Source organism: Pungitius pungitius, unplaced genomic scaffold, assembly GCF_949316345.1.
Source record: "Pungitius pungitius unplaced genomic scaffold, fPunPun2.1 scaffold_31, whole genome shotgun sequence".
Taxonomy (NCBI): domain Eukaryota; kingdom Metazoa; phylum Chordata; class Actinopteri; order Perciformes; family Gasterosteidae; genus Pungitius; species Pungitius pungitius.
Window position 1 is genome coordinate 432,901 of NW_026909910.1, and position 13,559 is coordinate 446,459.

At 44.0% G+C, this 13,559-nt stretch overlaps 28 non-coding genes across 28 annotated transcripts; all 28 read left to right on the forward strand.

Moving 5' to 3' along the window:
* The first annotated feature begins 281 nt into the window (after positions 1-281).
* On the forward strand, positions 282-400 carry LOC134123682 (5S ribosomal RNA). Its single transcript, XR_009955168.1, has one exon. It is a non-coding gene; the product is annotated as a 5S ribosomal RNA (ribosomal RNA).
* Positions 401-795: 395 nt separating this feature from the next.
* On the forward strand, positions 796-914 carry LOC134123683 (5S ribosomal RNA). Its single transcript, XR_009955169.1, has one exon. It is a non-coding gene; the product is annotated as a 5S ribosomal RNA (ribosomal RNA).
* Positions 915-1,258: 344 nt separating this feature from the next.
* Positions 1,259-1,377, forward strand: LOC134123077 (5S ribosomal RNA). Its single transcript, XR_009954586.1, has one exon. It is a non-coding gene; the product is annotated as a 5S ribosomal RNA (ribosomal RNA).
* Positions 1,378-1,716: 339 nt separating this feature from the next.
* LOC134123684 (5S ribosomal RNA) lies at positions 1,717-1,835 on the forward strand. The gene has a single exon (XR_009955170.1). It is a non-coding gene; the product is annotated as a 5S ribosomal RNA (ribosomal RNA).
* A 395-nt stretch (positions 1,836-2,230) lies between these two features.
* LOC134123685 (5S ribosomal RNA) lies at positions 2,231-2,349 on the forward strand. The gene has a single exon (XR_009955171.1). It is a non-coding gene; the product is annotated as a 5S ribosomal RNA (ribosomal RNA).
* Positions 2,350-2,688: 339 nt separating this feature from the next.
* Positions 2,689-2,807, forward strand: LOC134123687 (5S ribosomal RNA). Its single transcript, XR_009955173.1, has one exon. It is a non-coding gene; the product is annotated as a 5S ribosomal RNA (ribosomal RNA).
* A 395-nt stretch (positions 2,808-3,202) lies between these two features.
* Positions 3,203-3,321, forward strand: LOC134123688 (5S ribosomal RNA). The gene has a single exon (XR_009955174.1). It is a non-coding gene; the product is annotated as a 5S ribosomal RNA (ribosomal RNA).
* Positions 3,322-3,665: 344 nt separating this feature from the next.
* LOC134123078 (5S ribosomal RNA) lies at positions 3,666-3,784 on the forward strand. Its single transcript, XR_009954587.1, has one exon. It is a non-coding gene; the product is annotated as a 5S ribosomal RNA (ribosomal RNA).
* Positions 3,785-4,123: 339 nt separating this feature from the next.
* Positions 4,124-4,242, forward strand: LOC134123689 (5S ribosomal RNA). The gene has a single exon (XR_009955175.1). It is a non-coding gene; the product is annotated as a 5S ribosomal RNA (ribosomal RNA).
* Positions 4,243-4,637: 395 nt separating this feature from the next.
* LOC134123690 (5S ribosomal RNA) lies at positions 4,638-4,756 on the forward strand. The gene has a single exon (XR_009955176.1). It is a non-coding gene; the product is annotated as a 5S ribosomal RNA (ribosomal RNA).
* Positions 4,757-5,095: 339 nt separating this feature from the next.
* Positions 5,096-5,214, forward strand: LOC134123691 (5S ribosomal RNA). Its single transcript, XR_009955177.1, has one exon. It is a non-coding gene; the product is annotated as a 5S ribosomal RNA (ribosomal RNA).
* A 395-nt stretch (positions 5,215-5,609) lies between these two features.
* Positions 5,610-5,728, forward strand: LOC134123692 (5S ribosomal RNA). Its single transcript, XR_009955178.1, has one exon. It is a non-coding gene; the product is annotated as a 5S ribosomal RNA (ribosomal RNA).
* A 339-nt stretch (positions 5,729-6,067) lies between these two features.
* Positions 6,068-6,186, forward strand: LOC134123693 (5S ribosomal RNA). The gene has a single exon (XR_009955179.1). It is a non-coding gene; the product is annotated as a 5S ribosomal RNA (ribosomal RNA).
* A 395-nt stretch (positions 6,187-6,581) lies between these two features.
* LOC134123694 (5S ribosomal RNA) lies at positions 6,582-6,700 on the forward strand. The gene has a single exon (XR_009955180.1). It is a non-coding gene; the product is annotated as a 5S ribosomal RNA (ribosomal RNA).
* A 344-nt stretch (positions 6,701-7,044) lies between these two features.
* On the forward strand, positions 7,045-7,163 carry LOC134123079 (5S ribosomal RNA). Its single transcript, XR_009954588.1, has one exon. It is a non-coding gene; the product is annotated as a 5S ribosomal RNA (ribosomal RNA).
* A 339-nt stretch (positions 7,164-7,502) lies between these two features.
* On the forward strand, positions 7,503-7,621 carry LOC134123695 (5S ribosomal RNA). Its single transcript, XR_009955181.1, has one exon. It is a non-coding gene; the product is annotated as a 5S ribosomal RNA (ribosomal RNA).
* Positions 7,622-8,016: 395 nt separating this feature from the next.
* Positions 8,017-8,135, forward strand: LOC134123696 (5S ribosomal RNA). Its single transcript, XR_009955182.1, has one exon. It is a non-coding gene; the product is annotated as a 5S ribosomal RNA (ribosomal RNA).
* Positions 8,136-8,474: 339 nt separating this feature from the next.
* On the forward strand, positions 8,475-8,593 carry LOC134123698 (5S ribosomal RNA). The gene has a single exon (XR_009955184.1). It is a non-coding gene; the product is annotated as a 5S ribosomal RNA (ribosomal RNA).
* A 395-nt stretch (positions 8,594-8,988) lies between these two features.
* On the forward strand, positions 8,989-9,107 carry LOC134123699 (5S ribosomal RNA). Its single transcript, XR_009955185.1, has one exon. It is a non-coding gene; the product is annotated as a 5S ribosomal RNA (ribosomal RNA).
* A 344-nt stretch (positions 9,108-9,451) lies between these two features.
* LOC134123700 (5S ribosomal RNA) lies at positions 9,452-9,570 on the forward strand. Its single transcript, XR_009955186.1, has one exon. It is a non-coding gene; the product is annotated as a 5S ribosomal RNA (ribosomal RNA).
* A 344-nt stretch (positions 9,571-9,914) lies between these two features.
* Positions 9,915-10,033, forward strand: LOC134123701 (5S ribosomal RNA). The gene has a single exon (XR_009955187.1). It is a non-coding gene; the product is annotated as a 5S ribosomal RNA (ribosomal RNA).
* A 339-nt stretch (positions 10,034-10,372) lies between these two features.
* Positions 10,373-10,491, forward strand: LOC134122984 (5S ribosomal RNA). The gene has a single exon (XR_009954494.1). It is a non-coding gene; the product is annotated as a 5S ribosomal RNA (ribosomal RNA).
* A 395-nt stretch (positions 10,492-10,886) lies between these two features.
* Positions 10,887-11,005, forward strand: LOC134123702 (5S ribosomal RNA). The gene has a single exon (XR_009955188.1). It is a non-coding gene; the product is annotated as a 5S ribosomal RNA (ribosomal RNA).
* A 344-nt stretch (positions 11,006-11,349) lies between these two features.
* LOC134123080 (5S ribosomal RNA) lies at positions 11,350-11,468 on the forward strand. Its single transcript, XR_009954589.1, has one exon. It is a non-coding gene; the product is annotated as a 5S ribosomal RNA (ribosomal RNA).
* A 339-nt stretch (positions 11,469-11,807) lies between these two features.
* LOC134122788 (5S ribosomal RNA) lies at positions 11,808-11,926 on the forward strand. Its single transcript, XR_009954300.1, has one exon. It is a non-coding gene; the product is annotated as a 5S ribosomal RNA (ribosomal RNA).
* Positions 11,927-12,321: 395 nt separating this feature from the next.
* Positions 12,322-12,440, forward strand: LOC134122789 (5S ribosomal RNA). Its single transcript, XR_009954301.1, has one exon. It is a non-coding gene; the product is annotated as a 5S ribosomal RNA (ribosomal RNA).
* A 339-nt stretch (positions 12,441-12,779) lies between these two features.
* On the forward strand, positions 12,780-12,898 carry LOC134122790 (5S ribosomal RNA). Its single transcript, XR_009954302.1, has one exon. It is a non-coding gene; the product is annotated as a 5S ribosomal RNA (ribosomal RNA).
* Positions 12,899-13,293: 395 nt separating this feature from the next.
* LOC134122791 (5S ribosomal RNA) lies at positions 13,294-13,412 on the forward strand. Its single transcript, XR_009954303.1, has one exon. It is a non-coding gene; the product is annotated as a 5S ribosomal RNA (ribosomal RNA).
* Positions 13,413-13,559: the final 147 nt, after the last annotated feature.

Sequence of the window (13,559 nt, forward strand, 5' to 3'; positions counted from 1 at the left end):
TAAAAAAAATGTCACATTGTAGAAGAGATGCAATAGGAAGAAGATGAAAGGTGGCTTACGTCCATACCATCGTCAGGCCATTTGAGGTGGCGGGGACTGCAATGGCCATTCACCGATTGGCTGGGACCCCTGGGCGGGTCTTCTCTAGTCCATCCAATTTTCGGCATGGGATGTCACAGCCTTCTTTGCATACCCTTATTTAACCCACACAAAGATGCCAACGGCAGGCGTGTCATAATTCATTGACGCATTATAAAGGATTAGGAAAAAGATAAAAAGCAGCTTACGGCCATACCTCTCTGGTTCCGCCCGATCTCGTCTGATCTCGGAAGCTAAGCAGAGCAGGGCCTGGTTAGTACCTGGATGGAAGACCGCCTGGGAATCCCAGGTGCCGTAAGCTTTTTCACTTCTCTCTCCGAAAGCCGCCGAGCGCCGCAGATTGTACACCTACAAATTACAAAAAGAATATCACATTGTTGAAGAGATGCATGTTTAGTGTTGTTTTAACGTTGGATATGAAAGGAAATTAGACAATATTATCCAAAATGATTCCGTTTCATGATTGCTAAATTAGTGTTGATCAACATTTACGATTGGCATACTATTGTTTGTAATTTAGCCGTTGAAATACAGGTGCTAACCCAACATGTTAGAATTGCCAGTGAAGAAAAGTAAAGTTACCTTCAGGCTTTAGGAACCTCTCTTGCCAATGCTAAGAACTGCTTCAATTTTAGAAAAAGAAACTTCTGATTATCTTTGACACGTTTTAAAGGATTAGGAAAAAGATGAAAAGCAGCTTACGGCCATACCTCTCTGGTTCCGCCCGATCTCGTCTGATCTCGGAAGCTAAGCAGAGCAGGGCCTGGTTAGTACCTGGATGGAAGACCGCCTGGGAATCCCAGGTGCCGTAAGCTTTTTCACTTCTCTCTCCGAAAGCCGCCGAGCGCCGCAGATTGTACACCTGTTTTAACGTTGGATATTAAAGGAAATTAGACAATATTATCCAAAATGATTCCGTTTCATGACTGCTAAATTAGTGTTGATCAACATTTACGATTGGCATACTATTGTTTGTAATTTAGCCGTTGAAATACAGGTGCTAACCCAACATGTTAGAATTGCCAGTGAAGAAAAGTAAAGTTACCTTCAGGCTTTAGGAACCTCTCTTGCCAATGCTAAGAACTGCTTCAATTTTAGAAAAAGAAACTTCTGATTATCTTTGACACGTTTTAAAGGATTAGGAAAAAGATGAAAAGCAGCTTACGGCCATACCTCTCTGGTTCCGCCCGATCTCGTCTGATCTCGGAAGCTAAGCAGAGCAGGGCCTGGTTAGTACCTGGATGGAAGACCGCCTGGGAATCCCATGTGCCGTAAGCTTTTTCACTTCTCTCTCTGAAAGCCGCCCAGCGCCGTAGATTGTACACCTACACAATTGTAAAAAAAATGTCACATTGTAGAAGAGATGCAATAGGAAGAAGATGAAAGGTGGCTTACGTCCATACCATCGTCAGGCCATTTGAGGTGGCGGGGACTGCAATGGCCATTCACCGATTGGCTGGGACCCCTGGGCGGGTCTTCTCTAGTCCATCCAATTTTCGGCATGGGATGTCACAGCCTTCTTTGCATACCCTTATTTAACCCACACAAAGATGCCAACGGCAGGCGTGTCATAATTCATTGACGCATTATAAAGGATTAGGAAAAAGATAAAAAGCAGCTTACGGCCATACCTCTCTGGTTCCGCCCGATCTCGTCTGATCTCGGAAGCTAAGCAGAGCAGGGCCTGGTTAGTACCTGGATGGAAGACCGCCTGGGAATCCCAGGTGCCGTAAGCTTTTTCACTTCTCTCTCCGAAAGCCGCCGAGCGCCGCAGATTGTACACCTACAAATTACAAAAAGAATATCACATTGTTGAAGAGATGCATGTTTAGTGTTGTTTTAACGTTGGATATGAAAGGAAATTAGACAATATTATCCAAAATGATTCCGTTTCATGATTGCTAAATTAGTGTTGATCAACATTTACGATTGGCATACTATTGTTTGTAATTTAGCCGTTGAAATACAGGTGCTAACCCAACATGTTAGAATTGCCAGTGAAGAAAAGTAAAGTTACCTTCAGGCTTTAGGAACCTCTCTTGCCAATGCTAAGAACTGCTTCAATTTTAGAAAAAGAAACTTCTGATTATCTTTGACACGTTTTAAAGGATTAGGAAAAAGATGAAAAGCAGCTTACGGCCATACCTCTCTGGTTCCGCCCGATCTCGTCTGATCTCGGAAGCTAAGCAGAGCAGGGCCTGGTTAGTACCTGGATGGAAGACCGCCTGGGAATCCCAGGTGCCGTAAGCTTTTTCACTTCTCTCTCTGAAAGCCGCCCAGCGCCGTAGATTGTACACCTACACAATTGTAAAAAAAATGTCACATTGTAGAAGAGATGCAATAGGAAGAAGATGAAAGGTGGCTTACGTCCATACCATCGTCAGGCCATTTGAGGTGGCGGGGACTGCAATGGCCATTCACCGATTGGCTGGGACCCCTGGGCGGGTCTTCTCTAGTCCATCCAATTTTCGGCATGGGATGTCACAGCCTTCTTTGCATACCCTTATTTAACCCACACAAAGATGCCAACGGCAGGCGTGTCATAATTCATTGACGCATTATAAAGGATTAGGAAAAAGATAAAAAGCAGCTTACGGCCATACCTCTCTGGTTCCGCCCGATCTCGTCTGATCTCGGAAGCTAAGCAGAGCAGGGCCTGGTTAGTACCTGGATGGAAGACCGCCTGGGAATCCCAGGTGCCGTAAGCTTTTTCACTTCTCTCTCCGAAAGCCGCCGAGCGCCGCAGATTGTACACCTACAAATTACAAAAAGAATATCACATTGTTGAAGAGATGCATGTTTAGTGTTGTTTTAACGTTGGATATGAAAGGAAATTAGACAATATTATCCAAAATGATTCCGTTTCATGATTGCTAAATTAGTGTTGATCAACATTTACGATTGGCATACTATTGTTTGTAATTTAGCCGTTGAAATACAGGTGCTAACCCAACATGTTAGAATTGCCAGTGAAGAAAAGTAAAGTTACCTTCAGGCTTTAGGAACCTCTCTTGCCAATGCTAAGAACTGCTTCAATTTTAGAAAAAGAAACTTCTGATTATCTTTGACACGTTTTAAAGGATTAGGAAAAAGATGAAAAGCAGCTTACGGCCATACCTCTCTGGTTCCGCCCGATCTCGTCTGATCTCGGAAGCTAAGCAGAGCAGGGCCTGGTTAGTACCTGGATGGAAGACCGCCTGGGAATCCCAGGTGCCGTAAGCTTTTTCACTTCTCTCTCCGAAAGCCGCCGAGCGCCGCAGATTGTACACCTGTTTTAACGTTGGATATTAAAGGAAATTAGACAATATTATCCAAAATGATTCCGTTTCATGATTGCTAAATTAGTGTTGATCAACATTTACGATTGGCATACTATTGTTTGTAATTTAGCCGTTGAAATACAGGTGCTAACCCAACATGTTAGAATTGCCAGTGAAGAAAAGTAAAGTTACCTTCAGGCTTTAGGAACCTCTCTTGCCAATGCTAAGAACTGCTTCAATTTTAGAAAAAGAAACTTCTGATTATCTTTGACACGTTTTAAAGGATTAGGAAAAAGATGAAAAGCAGCTTACGGCCATACCTCTCTGGTTCCGCCCGATCTCGTCTGATCTCGGAAGCTAAGCAGAGCAGGGCCTGGTTAGTACCTGGATGGAAGACCGCCTGGGAATCCCATGTGCCGTAAGCTTTTTCACTTCTCTCTCTGAAAGCCGCCCAGCGCCGTAGATTGTACACCTACACAATTGTAAAAAAAATGTCACATTGTAGAAGAGATGCAATAGGAAGAAGATGAAAGGTGGCTTACGTCCATACCATCGTCAGGCCATTTGAGGTGGCGGGGACTGCAATGGCCATTCACCGATTGGCTGGGACCCCTGGGCGGGTCTTCTCTAGTCCATCCAATTTTCGGCATGGGATGTCACAGCCTTCTTTGCATACCCTTATTTAACCCACACAAAGATGCCAACGGCAGGCGTGTCATAATTCATTGACGCATTATAAAGGATTAGGAAAAAGATAAAATGCAGCTTACGGCCATACCTCTCTGGTTCCGCCCGATCTCGTCTGATCTCGGAAGCTAAGCAGAGCAGGGCCTGGTTAGTACCTGGATGGAAGACCGCCTGGGAATCCCAGGTGCCGTAAGCTTTTTCACTTCTCTCTCCGAAAGCCGCCGAGCGCCGCAGATTGTACACCTACAAATTACAAAAAGAATATCACATTGTTGAAGAGATGCATGTTTAGTGTTGTTTTAACGTTGGATATGAAAGGAAATTAGACAATATTATCCAAAATGATTCCGTTTCATGATTGCTAAATTAGTGTTGATCAACATTTACGATTGGCATACTATTGTTTGTAATTTAGCCGTTGAAATACAGGTGCTAACCCAACATGTTAGAATTGCCAGTGAAGAAAAGTAAAGTTACCTTCAGGCTTTAGGAACCTCTCTTGCCAATGCTAAGAACTGCTTCAATTTTAGAAAAAGAAACTTCTGATTATCTTTGACACGTTTTAAAGGATTAGGAAAAAGATGAAAAGCAGCTTACGGCCATACCTCTCTGGTTCCGCCCGATCTCGTCTGATCTCGGAAGCTAAGCAGAGCAGGGCCTGGTTAGTACCTGGATGGAAGACCGCCTGGGAATCCCAGGTGCCGTAAGCTTTTTCACTTCTCTCTCTGAAAGCCGCCCAGCGCCGTAGATTGTACACCTACACAATTGTAAAAAAAATGTCACATTGTAGAAGAGATGCAATAGGAAGAAGATGAAAGGTGGCTTACGTCCATACCATCGTCAGGCCATTTGAGGTGGCGGGGACTGCAATGGCCATTCACCGATTGGCTGGGACCCCTGGGCGGGTCTTCTCTAGTCCATCCAATTTTCGGCATGGGATGTCACAGCCTTCTTTGCATACCCTTATTTAACCCACACAAAGATGCCAACGGCAGGCGTGTCATAATTCATTGACGCATTATAAAGGATTAGGAAAAAGATAAAAAGCAGCTTACGGCCATACCTCTCTGGTTCCGCCCGATCTCGTCTGATCTCGGAAGCTAAGCAGAGCAGGGCCTGGTTAGTACCTGGATGGAAGACCGCCTGGGAATCCCAGGTGCCGTAAGCTTTTTCACTTCTCTCTCCGAAAGCCGCCGAGCGCCGCAGATTGTACACCTACAAATTACAAAAAGAATATCACATTGTTGAAGAGATGCATGTTTAGTGTTGTTTTAACGTTGGATATGAAAGGAAATTAGACAATATTATCCAAAATGATTCCGTTTCATGATTGCTAAATTAGTGTTGATCAACATTTACGATTGGCATACTATTGTTTGTAATTTAGCCGTTGAAATACAGGTGCTAACCCAACATGTTAGAATTGCCAGTGAAGAAAAGTAAAGTTACCTTCAGGCTTTAGGAACCTCTCTTGCCAATGCTAAGAACTGCTTCAATTTTAGAAAAAGAAACTTCTGATTATCTTTGACACGTTTTAAAGGATTAGGAAAAAGATGAAAAGCAGCTTACGGCCATACCTCTCTGGTTCCGCCCGATCTCGTCTGATCTCGGAAGCTAAGCAGAGCAGGGCCTGGTTAGTACCTGGATGGAAGACCGCCTGGGAATCCCAGGTGCCGTAAGCTTTTTCACTTCTCTCTCTGAAAGCCGCCCAGCGCCGTAGATTGTACACCTACACAATTGTAAAAAAAATGTCACATTGTAGAAGAGATGCAATAGGAAGAAGATGAAAGGTGGCTTACGTCCATACCATCGTCAGGCCATTTGAGGTGGCGGGGACTGCAATGGCCATTCACCGATTGGCTGGGACCCCTGGGCGGGTCTTCTCTAGTCCATCCAATTTTCGGCATGGGATGTCACAGCCTTCTTTGCATACCCTTATTTAACCCACACAAAGATGCCAACGGCAGGCGTGTCATAATTCATTGACGCATTATAAAGGATTAGGAAAAAGATAAAAAGCAGCTTACGGCCATACCTCTCTGGTTCCGCCCGATCTCGTCTGATCTCGGAAGCTAAGCAGAGCAGGGCCTGGTTAGTACCTGGATGGAAGACCGCCTGGGAATCCCAGGTGCCGTAAGCTTTTTCACTTCTCTCTCCGAAAGCCGCCGAGCGCCGCAGATTGTACACCTACAAATTACAAAAAGAATATCACATTGTTGAAGAGATGCATGTTTAGTGTTGTTTTAACGTTGGATATGAAAGGAAATTAGACAATATTATCCAAAATGATTCCGTTTCATGATTGCTAAATTAGTGTTGATCAACATTTACGATTGGCATACTATTGTTTGTAATTTAGCCGTTGAAATACAGGTGCTAACCCAACATGTTAGAATTGCCAGTGAAGAAAAGTAAAGTTACCTTCAGGCTTTAGGAACCTCTCTTGCCAATGCTAAGAACTGCTTCAATTTTAGAAAAAGAAACTTCTGATTATCTTTGACACGTTTTAAAGGATTAGGAAAAAGATGAAAAGCAGCTTACGGCCATACCTCTCTGGTTCCGCCCGATCTCGTCTGATCTCGGAAGCTAAGCAGAGCAGGGCCTGGTTAGTACCTGGATGGAAGACCGCCTGGGAATCCCAGGTGCCGTAAGCTTTTTCACTTCTCTCTCCGAAAGCCGCCGAGCGCCGCAGATTGTACACCTGTTTTAACGTTGGATATTAAAGGAAATTAGACAATATTATCCAAAATGATTCCGTTTCATGATTGCTAAATTAGTGTTGATCAACATTTACGATTGGCATACTATTGTTTGTAATTTAGCCGTTGAAATACAGGTGCTAACCCAACATGTTAGAATTGCCAGTGAAGAAAAGTAAAGTTACCTTCAGGCTTTAGGAACCTCTCTTGCCAATGCTAAGAACTGCTTCAATTTTAGAAAAAGAAACTTCTGATTATCTTTGACACGTTTTAAAGGATTAGGAAAAAGATGAAAAGCAGCTTACGGCCATACCTCTCTGGTTCCGCCCGATCTCGTCTGATCTCGGAAGCTAAGCAGAGCAGGGCCTGGTTAGTACCTGGATGGAAGACCGCCTGGGAATCCCATGTGCCGTAAGCTTTTTCACTTCTCTCTCTGAAAGCCGCCCAGCGCCGTAGATTGTACACCTACACAATTGTAAAAAAAATGTCACATTGTAGAAGAGATGCAATAGGAAGAAGATGAAAGGTGGCTTACGTCCATACCATCGTCAGGCCATTTGAGGTGGCGGGGACTGCAATGGCCATTCACCGATTGGCTGGGACCCCTGGGCGGGTCTTCTCTAGTCCATCCAATTTTCGGCATGGGATGTCACAGCCTTCTTTGCATACCCTTATTTAACCCACACAAAGATGCCAACGGCAGGCGTGTCATAATTCATTGACGCATTATAAAGGATTAGGAAAAAGATAAAATGCAGCTTACGGCCATACCTCTCTGGTTCCGCCCGATCTCGTCTGATCTCGGAAGCTAAGCAGAGCAGGGCCTGGTTAGTACCTGGATGGAAGACCGCCTGGGAATCCCAGGTGCCGTAAGCTTTTTCACTTCTCTCTCCGAAAGCCGCCGAGCGCCGCAGATTGTACACCTACAAATTACAAAAAGAATATCACATTGTTGAAGAGATGCATGTTTAGTGTTGTTTTAACGTTGGATATGAAAGGAAATTAGACAATATTATCCAAAATGATTCCGTTTCATGATTGCTAAATTAGTGTTGATCAACATTTACGATTGGCATACTATTGTTTGTAATTTAGCCGTTGAAATACAGGTGCTAACCCAACATGTTAGAATTGCCAGTGAAGAAAAGTAAAGTTACCTTCAGGCTTTAGGAACCTCTCTTGCCAATGCTAAGAACTGCTTCAATTTTAGAAAAAGAAACTTCTGATTATCTTTGACACGTTTTAAAGGATTAGGAAAAAGATGAAAAGCAGCTTACGGCCATACCTCTCTGGTTCCGCCCGATCTCGTCTGATCTCGGAAGCTAAGCAGAGCAGGGCCTGGTTAGTACCTGGATGGAAGACCGCCTGGGAATCCCAGGTGCCGTAAGCTTTTTCACTTCTCTCTCTGAAAGCCGCCCAGCGCCGTAGATTGTACACCTACACAATTGTAAAAAAAATGTCACATTGTAGAAGAGATGCAATAGGAAGAAGATGAAAGGTGGCTTACGTCCATACCATCGTCAGGCCATTTGAGGTGGCGGGGACTGCAATGGCCATTCACCGATTGGCTGGGACCCCTGGGCGGGTCTTCTCTAGTCCATCCAATTTTCGGCATGGGATGTCACAGCCTTCTTTGCATACCCTTATTTAACCCACACAAAGATGCCAACGGCAGGCGTGTCATAATTCATTGACGCATTATAAAGGATTAGGAAAAAGATAAAAAGCAGCTTACGGCCATACCTCTCTGGTTCCGCCCGATCTCGTCTGATCTCGGAAGCTAAGCAGAGCAGGGCCTGGTTAGTACCTGGATGGAAGACCGCCTGGGAATCCCAGGTGCCGTAAGCTTTTTCACTTCTCTCTCCGAAAGCCGCCGAGCGCCGCAGATTGTACACCTACAAATTACAAAAAGAATATCACATTGTTGAAGAGATGCATGTTTAGTGTTGTTTTAACGTTGGATATGAAAGGAAATTAGACAATATTATCCAAAATGATTCCGTTTCATGATTGCTAAATTAGTGTTGATCAACATTTACGATTGGCATACTATTGTTTGTAATTTAGCCGTTGAAATACAGGTGCTAACCCAACATGTTAGAATTGCCAGTGAAGAAAAGTAAAGTTACCTTCAGGCTTTAGGAACCTCTCTTGCCAATGCTAAGAACTGCTTCAATTTTAGAAAAAGAAACTTCTGATTATCTTTGACACGTTTTAAAGGATTAGGAAAAAGATGAAAAGCAGCTTACGGCCATACCTCTCTGGTTCCGCCCGATCTCGTCTGATCTCGGAAGCTAAGCAGAGCAGGGCCTGGTTAGTACCTGGATGGAAGACCGCCTGGGAATCCCAGGTGCCGTAAGCTTTTTCACTTCTCTCTCCGAAAGCCGCCGAGCGCCGCAGATTGTACACCTGTTTTAACGTTGGATATTAAAGGAAATTAGACAATATTATCCAAAATGATTCCGTTTCATGATTGCTAAATTAGTGTTGATCAACATTTACGATTGGCATACTATTGTTTGTAATTTAGCCGTTGAAATACAGGTGCTAACCCAACATGTTAGAATTGCCAGTGAAGAAAAGTAAAGTTACCTTCAGGCTTTAGGAACCTCTCTTGCCAATGCTAAGAACTGCTTCAATTTTAGAAAAAGAAACTTCTGATTATCTTTGACACGTTTTAAAGGATTAGGAAAAAGATGAAAAGCAGCTTACGGCCATACCTCTCTGGTTCCGCCCGATCTCGTCTGATCTCGGAAGCTAAGCAGAGCAGGGCCTGGTTAGTACCTGGATGGAAGACCGCCTGGGAATCCCAGGTGCCGTAAGCTTTTTCACTTCTCTCTCCGAAAGCCGCCGAGCGCCGCAGATTGTACACCTGTTTTAACGTTGGATATTAAAGGAAATTAGACAATATTATCCAAAATGATTCCGTTTCATGATTGCTAAATTAGTGTTGATCAACATTTACGATTGGCATACTATTGTTTGTAATTTAGCCGTTGAAATACAGGTGCTAACCCAACATGTTAGAATTGCCAGTGAAGAAAAGTAAAGTTACCTTCAGGCTTTAGGAACCTCTCTTGCCAATGCTAAGAACTGCTTCAATTTTAGAAAAAGAAACTTCTGATTATCTTTGACACGTTTTAAAGGATTAGGAAAAAGATGAAAAGCAGCTTACGGCCATACCTCTCTGGTTCCGCCCGATCTCGTCTGATCTCGGAAGCTAAGCAGAGCAGGGCCTGGTTAGTACCTGGATGGAAGACCGCCTGGGAATCCCAGGTGCCGTAAGCTTTTTCACTTCTCTCTCTGAAAGCCGCCCAGCGCCGTAGATTGTACACCTACACAATTGTAAAAAAAATGTCACATTGTAGAAGAGATGCAATAGGAAGAAGATGAAAGGTGGCTTACGTCCATACCATCGTCAGGCCATTTGAGGTGGCGGGGACTGCAATGGCCATTCACCGATTGGCTGGGACCCCTGGGCGGGTCTTCTCTAGTCCATCCAATTTTCGGCATGGGATGTCACAGCCTTCTTTGCATACCCTTATTTAACCCACACAAAGATGCCAACGGCAGGCGTGTCATAATTCATTGACGCATTATAAAGGATTAGGAAAAAGATAAAAAGCAGCTTACGGCCATACCTCTCTGGTTCCGCCCGATCTCGTCTGATCTCGGAAGCTAAGCAGAGCAGGGCCTGGTTAGTACCTGGATGGAAGACCGCTTGGGAATCCCAGGTGCCGTAAGCTTTTTCACTTCTCTCTCCGAAAGCCGCCGAGCGCCGCAGATTGTACACCTACAAATTACAAAAAGAATATCACATTGTTGAAGAGATGCATGTTTAGTGTTGTTTTAACGTTGGATATGAAAGGAAATTAGACAATATTATCCAAAATGATTCCGTTTCATGATTGCTAAATTAGTGTTGATCAACATTTACGATTGGCATACTATTGTTTGTAATTTAGCCGTTGAAATACAGGTGCTAACCCAACATGTTAGAATTGCCAGTGAAGAAAAGTAAAGTTACCTTCAGGCTTTAGGAACCTCTCTTGCCAATGCTAAGAACTGCTTCAATTTTAGAAAAAGAAACTTCTGATTATCTTTGACACGTTTTAAAGGATTAGGAAAAAGATGAAAAGCAGCTTACGGCCATACCTCTCTGGTTCCGCCCGATCTCGTCTGATCTCGGAAGCTAAGCAGAGCAGGGCCTGGTTAGTACCTGGATGGAAGACCGCCTGGGAATCCCAGGTGCCGTAAGCTTTTTCACTTCTCTCTCCGAAAGCCGCCGAGCGCCGCAGATTGTACACCTGTTTTAACGTTGGATATTAAAGGAAATTAGACAATATTATCCAAAATGATTCCGTTTCATGACTGCTAAATTAGTGTTGATCAACATTTACGATTGGCATACTATTGTTTGTAATTTAGCCGTTGAAATACAGGTGCTAACCCAACATGTTAGAATTGCCAGTGAAGAAAAGTAAAGTTACCTTCAGGCTTTAGGAACCTCTCTTGCCAATGCTAAGAACTGCTTCAATTTTAGAAAAAGAAACTTCTGATTATCTTTGACACGTTTTAAAGGATTAGGAAAAAGATGAAAAGCAGCTTACGGCCATACCTCTCTGGTTCCGCCCGATCTCGTCTGATCTCGGAAGCTAAGCAGAGCAGGGCCTGGTTAGTACCTGGATGGAAGACCGCCTGGGAATCCCATGTGCCGTAAGCTTTTTCACTTCTCTCTCTGAAAGCCGCCCAGCGCCGTAGATTGTACACCTACACAATTGTAAAAAAAATTTCACATTGTAGAAGAGATGCAATAGGAAGAAGATGAAAGGTGGCTTACGTCCATACCATCGTCAGGCCATTTGAGGTGGCGGGGACTGCAATGGCCATTCACCGATTGGCTGGGACCCCTGGGCGGGTCTTCTCTAGTCCATCCAATTTTCGGCATGGGATGTCACAGCCTTCTTTGCATACCCTTATTTAACCCACACAAAGATGCCAACGGCAGGCGTGTCATAATTCATTGACGCATTATAAAGGATTAGGAAAAAGATAAAAAGCAGCTTACGGCCATACCTCTCTGGTTCCGCCCGATCTCGTCTGATCTCGGAAGCTAAGCAGAGCAGGGCCTGGTTAGTACCTGGATGGAAGACCGCCTGGGAATCCCAGGTGCCGTAAGCTTTTTCACTTCTCTCTCCGAAAGCCGCCGAGCGCCGCAGATTGTACACCTACAAATTACAAAAAGAATATCACATTGTTGAAGAGATGCATGTTTAGTGTTGTTTTAACGTTGGATATGAAAGGAAATTAGACAATATTATCCAAAATGATTCCGTTTCATGATTGCTAAATTAGTGTTGATCAACATTTACGATTGGCATACTATTGTTTGTAATTTAGCCGTTGAAATACAGGTGCTAACCCAACATGTTAGAATTGCCAGTGAAGAAAAGTAAAGTTACCTTCAGGCTTTAGGAACCTCTCTTGCCAATGCTAAGAACTGCTTCAATTTTAGAAAAAGAAACTTCTGATTATCTTTGACACGTTTTAAAGGATTAGGAAAAAGATGAAAAGCAGCTTACGGCCATACCTCTCTGGTTCCGCCCGATCTCGTCTGATCTCGGAAGCTAAGCAGAGCAGGGCCTGGTTAGTACCTGGATGGAAGACCGCCTGGGAATCCCAGGTGCCGTAAGCTTTTTCACTTCTCTCTCTGAAAGCCGCCCAGCGCCGTAGATTGTACACCTACACAATTGTAAAAAAAATGTCACATTGTAGAAGAGATGCAATAGGAAGAAGATGAAAGGTGGCTTACGTCCATACCATCGTCAGGCCATTTGAGGTGGCGGGGACTGCAATGGCCATTCACCGATTGGCTGGGACCCCTGGGCGGGTCTTCTCTAGTCCATCCAATTTTCGGCATGGGATGTCACAGCCTTCTTTGCATACCCTTATTTAACCCACACAAAGATGCCAACGGCAGGCGTGTCATAATTCATTGACGCATTATAAAGGATTAGGAAAAAGATAAAAAGCAGCTTACGGCCATACCTCTCTGGTTCCGCCCGATCTCGTCTGATCTCGGAAGCTAAGCAGAGCAGGGCCTGGTTAGTACCTGGATGGAAGACCGCCTGGGAATCCCAGGTGCCGTAAGCTTTTTCACTTCTCTCTCCGAAAGCCGCCGAGCGCCGCAGATTGTACACCTACAAATTACAAAAAGAATATCACATTGTTGAAGAGATGCATGTTTAGTGTTGTTTTAACGTTGGATATGAAAGGAAATTAGACAATATTATCCAAAATGATTCCGTTTCATGATTGCTAAATTAGTGTTGATCAACATTTACGATTGGCATACTATTGTTTGTAATTTAGCCGTTGAAATACAGGTGCTAACCCAACATGTTAGAATTGCCAGTGAAGAAAAGTAAAGTTACCTTCAGGCTTTAGGAACCTCTCTTGCCAATGCTAAGAACTGCTTCAATTTTAGAAAAAGAAACTTCTGATTATCTTTGACACGTTTTAAAGGATTAGGAAAAAGATGAAAAGCAGCTTACGGCCATACCTCTCTGGTTCCGCCCGATCTCGTCTGATCTCGGAAGCTAAGCAGAGCAGGGCCTGGTTAGTACCTGGATGGAAGACCGCCTGGGAATCCCAGGTGCCGTAAGCTTTTTCACTTCTCTCTCTGAAAGCCGCCCAGCGCCGTAGATTGTACACCTACACAATTGTAAAAAAAATGTCACATTGTAGAAGAGATGCAATAGGAAGAAGATGAAAGGTGGCTTACGTCCATACCATCGTCAGGCCATTTGAGGTG